Raw genomic sequence first — 11,541 nt, forward strand, 5'->3', positions numbered from 1 at the left:
CATTCACCCCGCTGAAAACATAAGCCGAAATACGCGCCCACTACAGGAACGAGCGTCGCAAGTACCAGTTCCCCCACCCGAAACTCTCTCGTGATGAAGCTACTACCTTCCGGCGACTACAGACTAACTCCTACCCACATAACACCCTGCTACATGCCATGTATCCAACCCTATACCCTGCAACATGCAAATCCTGCCCCCAACCAGGCACCCTGTACCACATTGTATGGGAGTGCTAGCAATCCCCTTCCCTCACCCCTAACCCCAACCCTACCAGTGGGTGGAGCTGCTGACCAGCTCCGACCTTCCACACCAGCGACGATTGGTGGAGAGGGCACGGATGGCCAGCATAGTCCAAGGCATCCCGGACTAAGAAAGCCTCCCACCGGGCGGGTGCCCTAACATCGGCACCTGGGCCCGTTTGCTTGAACGCGATAAGTGTGGGAATAAGTTCTCAGCTACGATTTTAGCGATGTCTAGGTGATAAGTCGTTCGCCCGAAACTGATACAAACGCTCGGTTAAGGTAGCGTTTCCGTCGGGTTTCCTGGCAACCGGCTTATTTGTCGCTGCCGACTTCAACTTATTGGAGTCTTATTCGTTAGCGGGAACTTAATCGGGAACGTATGCGTACGGGCAAACGGGCCCTGGTCTCAAATAAAGTTCATTCATTCATTCATTCATTCATTCATTCATTCATTCATTCATTCATTCATTCATTCATTCATTCCAGGTGCACAAATTGTCCAAATGCAGTAATGCAATCTGGCACTGCGATAATTTACTCTCTGCCGCCTCAACCTTATTTTTCGGTGCCGTGTTGAGACATAGCAATCACTTGCATTTCGCTTATCTACTTTTGTGTACCGCGATCATGGCCGATTACACGTGCAATATATATATTTTTTTTTTCTGGCGCAATCCGCGCCATTCGCTCAGCGCGAAGCATGCCACGGGCGACGCGGGGAATTTCGAGTCGAGATCACTGTGTTTTGGCTACCGTGGAAGCTAAGAAGGTACACCTGTACCGTCTAGGAAGCGTATGAATCGCTGTCGGCTGCCTAGAAGAAGATAGCGACCTGTAAATTCGCATTTTCCGACTCCCAGACACCGGAACACGTGCAGAACGATTGCGTCATGATCTTCATAAAACTGCGGCTGTAAACCACTATAGCAGCGAATTAGATGAAACCAGACATGGTTATGCGGTCGTCTTGGCGTCCAAACGTGTTGCGTTTAATCAGAGCTGCGGACCCCTGCCACCGGCGCCTGGGTTTGCTGTGCCGCCTTGGCAAGAAGCGTGCCCTCTCGTTTCGTTAATCTAGTGCCCTCGTGCACTGGCAACCGTTGGCGGTATACGTTACATCCGCTTAGTTTAAGTTGCCGTAGTTCGGCGGCAACAGAGTTCTGCCCATCCAACTTTCCCTATTGACTGCGAAGCCATCAAAGGGTGGCTTTGGAGACTTGCAGGGTTGCCACAGTGGAATACTGCGGTGTCCTCTCCAGCACGCGATCCGGGTGGAGAGGACATCACATCAGGGCGTGTCAGCTGCCCGGTATAGTAAAATCATAACTTTTGCAGATGTCAAGAGATGCAGAACTTGCACTGAGTGGCCGGTCGACGCGTTTGATTGAGAAGAGAATCTGACGAATAACGAGACCCGACTTGCGACCGGACTCGGAACTCTCGTCTGCACGACGACATCGCACGATGAAAAACGTCAAGTTTGTATAGCGCTTGCATTGCGTAATGTCACAATGAGAACCATATTTTTCAAGCTGAGTTAAACGCCGTGTCTCGTCATTGGCCCGACTGCTCTCTTGGTTAGAATAATTAGTCCCTTACGTGGTCACTTATGACCTAAGTGGGACAATGACGACGTCCATCATGAATTCGGTGAGTAAAATATGGACATGCGCTGTGATATGACGCACTGCAAAACGAAGTGCTTACATCACGTTGTGTCACAACGCAGGCAACATCATCTCGGCGAATGTCACACCGGTCTTCGTCACGAGCAATCTTTTCCCCTATGATCATGCCAGGTCTCCGGGTATATGTGCTTTACACCCCACCCAATACCCTGCCACATGTACATTCTGCCCTAACCCATGTACCCTCATACACATGATCTTGGGGTACGCACACAACCCAGCCCTCCCACCTTTACCCACTTCTCTTCCTCTTCCTGGGCTGTGGGAGAACCTGACGACCAGCGCCGGCTTGAATGCACAGCAGCTCCTGGTGTCCAGGGCTGAGACAGCAAGGTCGTACCATGGTCTCCTGGACTGCGGAGCCACTCCCACATCACCAGGCTCACAATAAAGTTTTTCCTCCTCCTCCCCTATGGCGTACGACAGTTTTCAATGCTTATAAGCTGTAAACAAGCCGTCCAAATGCCTGCATCCGCATAACTATCTCGTAAAGAGAGAGCATTGGGGAAGGCCGATACTCGATCTGATGTCTCTGCGTTGATCCTATTCCAGCTTCTTCCGAAGGCCGTGGTGAAAAAAAAAGCCGAAAAGTAACAATAATAAGCTGCGTATACCCACTAAGCGGCATCTGTCAAGACGGTGTTCAATAATAAAAAATTCGAAGCCCCTTTCTTAAGAGAAAGGTGGTTAAAACGCGAGAGTCTCCCATGCAGCCTGGGTCGCAGCCAAAGTCCAGAATCCATTCTTCCTAAAATCCGAAATCCCAACTGCCAAAGTCCAAAGACAAAGACCAATTCAACGTCCAACCCTACAACGCCAAAGTCCAAAGACAAAGTCCAACCCTGCTGAGATAATTTATTTCACCATCATCACCATCATCTTCTTCATCATCGCTAACCGTGTGTACTGCCAACTACATTTTGCGTGCCCCGAGAGGTCCGCTGGGTGTGCAAAGACATCCCATTGTTATATTGTATGATTGATGTATTCTTTGTAAGACCATGGTGTAAATTTGGCTTTCGTGCAGTGTGTTGCACTCGGACGTCGACGCCATCCGTAGGGCATAGAAAGCTTCGTTTTAAAGTTCAAATGATTCAGAAACAAGAAAACAAAAAGAGAATGGGTCACAAGGAAGAAAAAATAGAAACCGAAACTGCAAAAAAAAGAGAGAAAGAAACGGGACTTCTTCCTAGAAGGGCGTGTGAGGAGCGACACAGATGAGGTAGGACGTCGAGGACGGGGAGGGTTCTATTTATTGGCTTCCTTTTTTATTTTTCTTGCCAACAGTCTGCGTCGATATCAATTAAGAAAAGCGGAGATTTTAAGTATAACTGGCATCACGAAAGAAAGTTGGTACATTTCATCATGTAACTGTGGTGCCGAGCTGCCCCTTTTTAAGTGCATAAAAACGACAGAAGTTGGCATTAAAATGTGCCACGAACATCCCCCCTCCCCCACCCCCCGTGGCTTAGATACGAATTCTTGCTTTGGAATGTAGCGGCACAAAACAATCAACAACACTTTGCACTATAGATGGAGATGCTTTAGCGGCAGTTAAGTTACACGCTAGCCAACTCTGTCGTCTCCAAGGTAGCAAAATGGTTGTCTACTAAAAAATAAAAATATTTTGATTAGTGATCTGATTCTTCAAGCCTTCGCCATCGTCATTCTCATTTTACTCGCTCTGCTGACGTTCTAGCGTTTACATCGCTTAGTATTTTGTAGCATATGCCGATCATTAATCACTGGCGCCTGCACTCGCGTAATGTCACAGGCAGAAGACATCAAAAACGGAAACGATATGGAAAAAACGAAACATACCAAATAGTTCGTAGTCGCAGTAAAAGAAATTAGGAGTGACGTTCAAATCTGGAACAGAGTTTGCGCTTCCTTGCTCGTGCGTTGTTGCGCGCGTACTTTCTACATATACACGCGTATGTAACGCGTATGCCGCTGTCCGCAAAACTAGAACTGAGGGACGTATTAGGTCCTTGGAACTCTTCCAAACGTGTCGCTCGTGCAACGAAAGCCTTATTGGCATACCTAAAAGACACAAGTCTTGATCAGACTTTGTAATTAGTTAAAATCATGTGTATTCCTCTTCATCATTATAATCACCATCGTCATCGCATTCATCTGGCGTAGCAAGCCAGGCATCTTAGCTGGGCTGACATCGCCAGTTTTCATTAAAGATTGTTCTCCCTCTCTCCCTATCTCCCACTCTCTCTCTCTCTCTCTCTCTCTCTCTCTCTCTCTCTCTCTCTCTCTCTCTCTCTCTCTCTCTCTCTCTCTATCTATCTATCTATCTATCTATCTATCTATCTATCTATCTATCTATCTATCTATCTATCTATCTATCTATCTATCTCTACCCAGAATACCTAACTCGTGCAGCGTGATAAGATAGCGGTATCTGCAAGCGAAGCAAGTCATGCCCGAAAAGCCGGGGCAGAGCGCCAGACGCCCCCTACGTATCTCGAGTCACAGAGGCGACATCGTTAAGGGCGCCGCGACAAGCAGGAAGTCGTCCATCAGAGCCAGGATGCACTTCCCGCCACGGCCGGACCTCTCGTCTCTGAGGCCCGCGACTGGCGGCCCCCAGTACTCCGTTCGGGGGAATCGCCGCAGGCTCATGCTTGCGCAGGTATCGCTCGGAACTTGCGTTCAACAGAGAAAATGACCACAACGCGCGATAACGGGGTCATTTGAAACGAAACGTCGGCCGCCAAATAAAATAACGAGTGCTTAAACTTTTAAAGAAACGGGCACCCGATTTTTGTGGAGTACATGTCCTCTAGCTCATATGGAAGCCAGCGCTTTATATTGCGGGGTAACCACTGGGAATTTCTAAACAAATTGGTAGACATAATTTTAATTTGGTCCTGAACTTTCTGAAGTCTAGAAGGTGGCGCTATGTAGTGTCTAAACATGATACTACCGTAGCTCCGTCGATTTCAGTGCGTGATTCAAAAACCACATAAAGGGATTTTATTATTGTTTTAGCTAAGGGCAAGTTTTATATCTGTTTTCATATCACGTACGGTAAAAAGTATGTTGCCGCAGGGCTGAATGTCGCGGTTGCCAGAATTGCTTTGCCAGCATACGTAAGGCTAAAGTGACTTTATTAAGGTTGGCACATCTAAAATTTCCGCTTTAAACGTTGTAAAGCCCTATAAAGGAACTGTTTCAGTTCAAGGAGTTTTAAGTGATGCCCTTTCATTTGGGATAGAGAGCATATACTCCACAAAAAAAATTGCTGCGGCTTAGCTTAGCTAACCCTGGATATGCGAAGCGAAAGCTTGGCTTAGCCTGGTTAAGTCTTGGTTTCACTTGGTTAACATTTGGTTTAGCTGTAATTAATATACTATTCGCCCAAAGCCTGCTTTTGTCCATGGTTGTGGTCCCACTTCCGACGTCTTCCGAGCAGAACGGCTCGCTCTTCCTTAGTCTCCGACGCTAGCTTCGCCCGCTTGGCATTTCCGTCTCTCTCCAGTAAAACAGCTCAGCGGGCGATATCCGTGGGATGGTCAGACGTCGCTGCCGGCGACGGCTCACAGCCGTCTGCGCCCGCGCAAAGCTCACAGAAGACGGCCCGGGATCGCTCTCATCCATGGCGAACGCGGCGTTCCTCTTCGCCGTGCGCGCGGCGAAGAGGAACGTGGCCAGGTGGAGACCCAGCTGTGGAGAGCGCATGCGTCAAGCCGGCAGCGGCGGCGGCGGAGGTTAGCGAACGCGGCCGTCCGCGGAGCTTGGCCCGGTGAGCCACGGATGCGTTGCCAAGGATACGGCACTGCTGAAGTCAAATGAAGGCCAGATTCCCCGCGACAGCGAAACGGCTCGACGAGGTTAGTAAAGCTTTGCTTTAAAATGGGTTGTCTGCCCCCTTAAGTTTTTCTATGTGTGGACTCGACAAGAAAATCCGTCTGTCCGTTTGTAACGCTTGTATATAGTGTCGCGCTATGGTACACTTTAGTCGCGCTTTCGACGAATATGAAAATGGTACTCATAAGAGGTGCAAAGGCCTTCATTTATTAGAGAATTTTAGCATAGCGGCTAGCGGAAGCTCACGCTATACGGTGGCGGGTTACCGGGACCCGACCGCGCATGCGCACGCGGGGAGGGCGAGGAGGTTGCCCCTCAGTTGAGAGAAGGCGCGAGCACGGCGAAGGCCGGCCGCCGGAACTAATCCACCCTACCGGAATGAATGTGCACCTTCCCAGTCGGCCCCGCCACCCGCCGCCGTAGCGGACGGTACCCGGAGTTTTAGCATAGCGGGTGCCGTCCGCTAGCGCCACGGCGGTGGGTGGCGGGGCCCGACTGGGAAGGTGCACATTCATTCCGGTAGGGTGGATTAGTTCCGCGGGCCGGCCTTCTCCGTGCCCGCGCATTCCCTCCGCTGAGGGATAACCTCCTCGCCCTCCTCGCGCGCGCCTGCGCAGTCGAGTCCCGGTAACCCGACGCCGTAAAGCGTGAGCCTCCGCTAGCCGCTATGCTAAAACTCTCTTATATCAGACAGCTTGTATACACCTGGAAAGTTGTTTTCCCAGCAATGCTTGTTTCTATAGTAGTGGAGCTGATTTACAGAGGCCTCGGAGTATAGCGCTTTATGAGGATACATGGGGTCTTATGAGGATACTTAAAAAAAATGTCCTCGGTCCATCATAGTCAGATGTCGAAGCGCTTATAATTCCCTTGGAAAATATATCTTCCCAGCAAAGCATTTGTATATAAAAGTGACGCCGACTTTAGATCTGTGCATAGCAGTCCGTAGGGATATGCAAGGTTTCGTGGAGGTATTTAATATAAGCACCCAGGGCCTTCATATTCTCATATAGGACCTCGCATGTTGCTGGTAAATAATATCTTCCTAGCAAACCATGTGTGTATAATGGTGAAGTGGACGTAAAAGTGACTAAGTATGTAGCGCTCTTAGGGATACATGGGATCTAATGAATGCATTTAATAAAAAATCCAAGGCCTTTCTACTTCGGTATCAAACTGTTTATATCGCGCCTAGAAAAATGCCTTCCCAGTAATGCATGTGTGCGTAGTTGTGTAGTCAATTTTAAAGATTCGGTACAATTAAGGGCGGCTTAGTAATAAGCCTTTATTCTATAATTACGTGTACGCTTACGAGTTTCTGCAAATGCTTTCATATACTCTCTGAGTCCCTCAAACCTCAAATGCTGAAGTAAGCTGTGCGAGGCACTGTCGGTCTGTGCAGACGGTTGGCAGCCGTTAATGCTTTGTCATGCGACAGCCCGTAAAGAAAACTGTAAACTGCGCTGTGCAGCGATGATTAGGTTTTGTACGGCCGATGCGACACCAATGTGCCAACCAAACCGACACTTTCAGCAGAGTCTGAAGCTTTCTGACAGCGAGACTTTGATTTAAACACACTCTATCTCATTACTCTCAGCGCGCGATTCCGCGTGCACTCGACCCCATGTTTCATGTTCTTTTTTATTACAATTTCTCCCGCATGGACATGTGTCAGGAGCGATGCTCAGTCGCTTCCCAAACAGCACAGAAAAAGAAAGCGAGGAGGTTCGGCTTACCGTTGTTTGCGTCAGGGGTTCAGCGTTGCAGCCTGCGGGCATCGCTCGGCACCCCTGCGCGTCGACGGCTCTCCGTTACTTCATCGGCCGATCGCCCAAGTCCGCAAGGAACTAGTGTCACAAAATAAAGGCTTCAAGGCCAACGTTCATGCCTGGGAATGATCGGTGGGGGTTTAAAGACGTTAGTCTTTCTTGGGCTACCTAAACCCGAAAATGTCTGTCTGTCTGTCTGTCTGTCTGCCTGTCCCTCGATTCAACCTTCCGGCCAAAGGTTAAAGGGTACTTTAACGACAGGTTTATAACGGCAAAACTTTTCCGAACCACTAAATCTGGAAATACACTTCAAACTTGTAAACATTGTTGAGCAAAAAAAAACATTAGGCATATTTGAGGCAAAACATCAATCCACAATTGGGGTTTGCAGTGAACATCAATCCACAATTGGGGTTTGCAGTGTTCTTTTAATTGATTGCAAATGCGTGCTTCAGCTTGGCGCTAGCAAATAAAACAATGCGCGATGAAAACCATATCTTAACAAAAAAATACAAAAAGGGCTAGCGCTGGATTTCGGGCCTTGTGGTGGCGTTCCAAACACAACAGTAACGAAAGGTCCGCGAGCACTGGAACGCGGCAGTATTGAATTGACTTGAGCAAACAGGCTCTACCGTGTTCATCGCGGGAAAAGCGAGACAGGAAGGGGAGATGGTGAAAGATGGACGTGAAAGCGGAAGCAGACATTTTCGTGGCAGGGGTGGCAGAAGGTATAGTGACGACTTAAACAATGTGAGTAAAGGAGTTTGTTACCGAAACTGCAGCGTGCCTCATTCCTTGGGATGCCGTAGAAGGCAAGTGAAGAAACCGCACTTGAGTTTTTTATGGCACTCACACGAAATACCTCCCTGCCTATTCATTGCATATGTGTGTGTGTGCGTGCGTGCGTGCGTGCGTGCGTGCGCGCGTGCGTGTGTGTGTGTGTGTGTGTGTGTGTGTGTGTGTGTGTGTGTGTGTGTGTGTGTGTGTGTGTGTGTGTGTGTGTGTGTGTGTGTGTGTGTGTGTGTGTGTGTGTGCGCGTGCGCGTGCGGGGGGGGGGGGGGAGAGGGGTGTTCTCGAAAGTCGCGCATTATCTTCTCCAGTGTTATTCTCGCCGTTTTCTACGTTGATGGTATCCTGGTAGCAGCGCGCGTACATTCCGCACATGAAGTACAAACTGGCCCAAGCGCTAGTTTTGCTGACGCGTAATTTTCCGCCGATATTTAATAGCATAGAAACATTGCGGGATTAGTCCCAACGTTTCATTTTCCCGGTGGTGTCTGCATTAATATTGACATCAGTGATACCCCTCCACCCTCTGGAGCTCGAGCTGATCCGCGGAGGGAGACTTTAAAGGCAATTTTAGGGGCGAAGCCTTTTAGGGGCTGCGGCTGTTGGCGTCGTAATCGTCGTCTCATGAAGACACGGTACTAAAACACCGGAAAACTCGTTTACGCCTCAGGCTAGAACGTAACTCGTACTAAAAAAACACCGGGACACCCGTTTACGCATCGCGCTAGAGAGCTTGGTGCTTCAAAGACAAGAGACTTTTACAGCAAAGCCGTATGCCTCTACCCTCCAACGGTTTCATCTCTGTTGCAAAAACGCCAAGGTGCCAAGAATACGCTTATACACTGCATGCTTCGCCCCTCCCCAGGTTTCACGTTAGTGGAGATGGCCCGGAATATTTTTTTTATTCTGGTTGGCTCTTCCTGATCATGCTAAAGTTGGATATTCGCGTATATACCACCAGAATACCCTCGACGACAGCTTTAGAGGCGGATGCATACCCACTTCTGAAAAAAATAGGAGTGGGGGGAAGGGAGGGGGGGTGACGCGGATACATGGTGGTTATAAAGAGAGGGGAAATGACGATGCACATAGTATGCATAGAGCTTGTTTGCAATTTTCTTAGAGGGAGGAGAAGGTGCCCCTTGGATCCGCCACGACACAGCTCCCGCATATAACGGGCCGCAATAAAAATTCGGAAACGTTGTGCAAGTCGGTCTGCCTTCACAGTAAATGTACTGCATTAGCAAGACGATCTCATCTATGCTAGGATATTTTCTTTCGCATATTTTCAGGCCTATCTAACGCTTTTCTTGATTTGACATTCGATTCCGCAGTAATAGGTACCGCAGAAGGATCAACATTTGGGCGAGTTGGTACTGGTTATGTATCATCTTGACGAAACAGCGTAAAAAACGGGGACACTAGGAGAGAAAGACAACAGGACCTACCTACAGCGTCGTCCTGTTGTCTTTCTCTCCTAGTGTCCCCGTTTTTTACGCTGTTTCGTCAAGATGATACGTAATAGGTACCGCCAGAGAATACCCTTTCTCATCATTTATCGAAGAAATAAAAGGACACTAAATGCAATATATATTAAGGAGACCGCTTTAACACTTATATTGGGCATTAGCATCTTTGTGTTCCCAACAGATGTCCCATACCTCGTGCGGTGGATGGGTGCCGTTTAGCTATAAATAGCCCGAGGCCTACACGATGCCTTATTGCGTGGTGCCCACTCGTATGAGTTTTCCGCCTATTTCTGAATAACCTTAAAATATTGTACTGGTGCCGTCAGCCCTTATATACAGAAATAAATGCAAATAAAATGAAATTGAAGCTGAAAACCCGGTCTGGAAGGTTGCCTGGTCCGGTATAAAAATAACATCATCAGATGCCAGTGAGGATAAACTGGATAGGTGAAACCAACTGGGAAGGCTCCCTGGGCCGCGTACCACAAGCAGTCCATCACAAGAATTGAATCTGTCTACCCTGGTGTTTAGTACGACCAAAACCTTTCAACCAATGGGAGAGGCCTTCGTCCGGAAGTGGATACAAATAAAACAATGATTAGGATGATTTCATGCTCTGTGCTATTGATTAAGTCCCGTCTATTGAACAGTATACGGCGCACTTTTACACCATTATGAAGGGTATTTACGCTAAACGAACAGTCGGGTGCGCGGTAAGTGAAGACGTCACCAACCATCACCTTCAGGCATTCCTTCGAAGGCAGCATGTAACGTGCACTCTTAAAAAAAAGGGTTGTGGCATTCCCTAACGGAACACTAACAAGTTACTTGTCCCAGTATACAGTAGATACTTAGTAACTGGAGGTAGTAAATGCAGCACTACTCAAAGTTACTAACTGAAGCAGGCAGTAAGCACCCCTACCTTCACTAGTAAAGTCCTAGCGATAACACCCTTCTGAGCTACATGCGTTTACTAACTGGCCATGCGTAACCTAGTCATAAGCACGACCTTAATCAGATGTATACTACTTCCTACACCCAGTTAATTTCCTAACCATGCAGTTGCTGGTGGCAGAGCCTACGTACCGTACCGTGGGTAGTACGGCCAGCGCCATTCGGCTCATGAAACTGGTTTCCAATAGGAAGAGGAGGCTGCGCGAGGAGAACCTCATACGACTAGTGCAGTCATTCGTCATGAGCCACATAACGTACGTGGCGGCGTTTCACGAGTGGAAAACCAATGAGAAGAAAAAGCTCGAATCGCTCATCCGAAGGGCGTATAAGACGGCCATCGGACTACCCGAGTCCACAAGTACTGAGCGACTGCTAAGCCTGTGCGTACACAACACCTTGGACGAAGTCATCGAGGCCCAACGGGGGGCGCAGCTAGAGAGGCCAACCATATCCTGGACAAGCCGGGCTACAACTACCACGAACAGCAGGGCACCAAGACGCAGCTACGTGGCGACACCAGGTTCAAAATCCAGGTGGATGCAGTCCCGCGCAACATTCACACGGAGTACAACGAGGGCAGGCGGCGAGCACGGGCCAAGGCGCTGGCGGTGCTACGCACCGGGAACGCCGGAGCCAGCTACGTCGATGCAGCAGAATACTGCAACTAACGTGACTTCCTGGTGGCGGTGGTCGACGCCGAGGGCAACCTCCGAGCGGCGGCCAGCGTTGCAAGCGGCAGACCCGAGGAAGCAGAGGAGGTGACGATCGCGCTGGCCATCAAAGATCCAGGCTGCACAACGATCCT

Source organism: Haemaphysalis longicornis, unplaced genomic scaffold (assembly GCF_048455015.1).
Source record: "Haemaphysalis longicornis isolate Haplotype H1 unplaced genomic scaffold, Haemaphysalis longicornis Haplotype H1 scaffold_3, whole genome shotgun sequence".
NCBI classification, from domain to species: Eukaryota; Metazoa; Arthropoda; class Arachnida; order Ixodida; family Ixodidae; genus Haemaphysalis; species Haemaphysalis longicornis.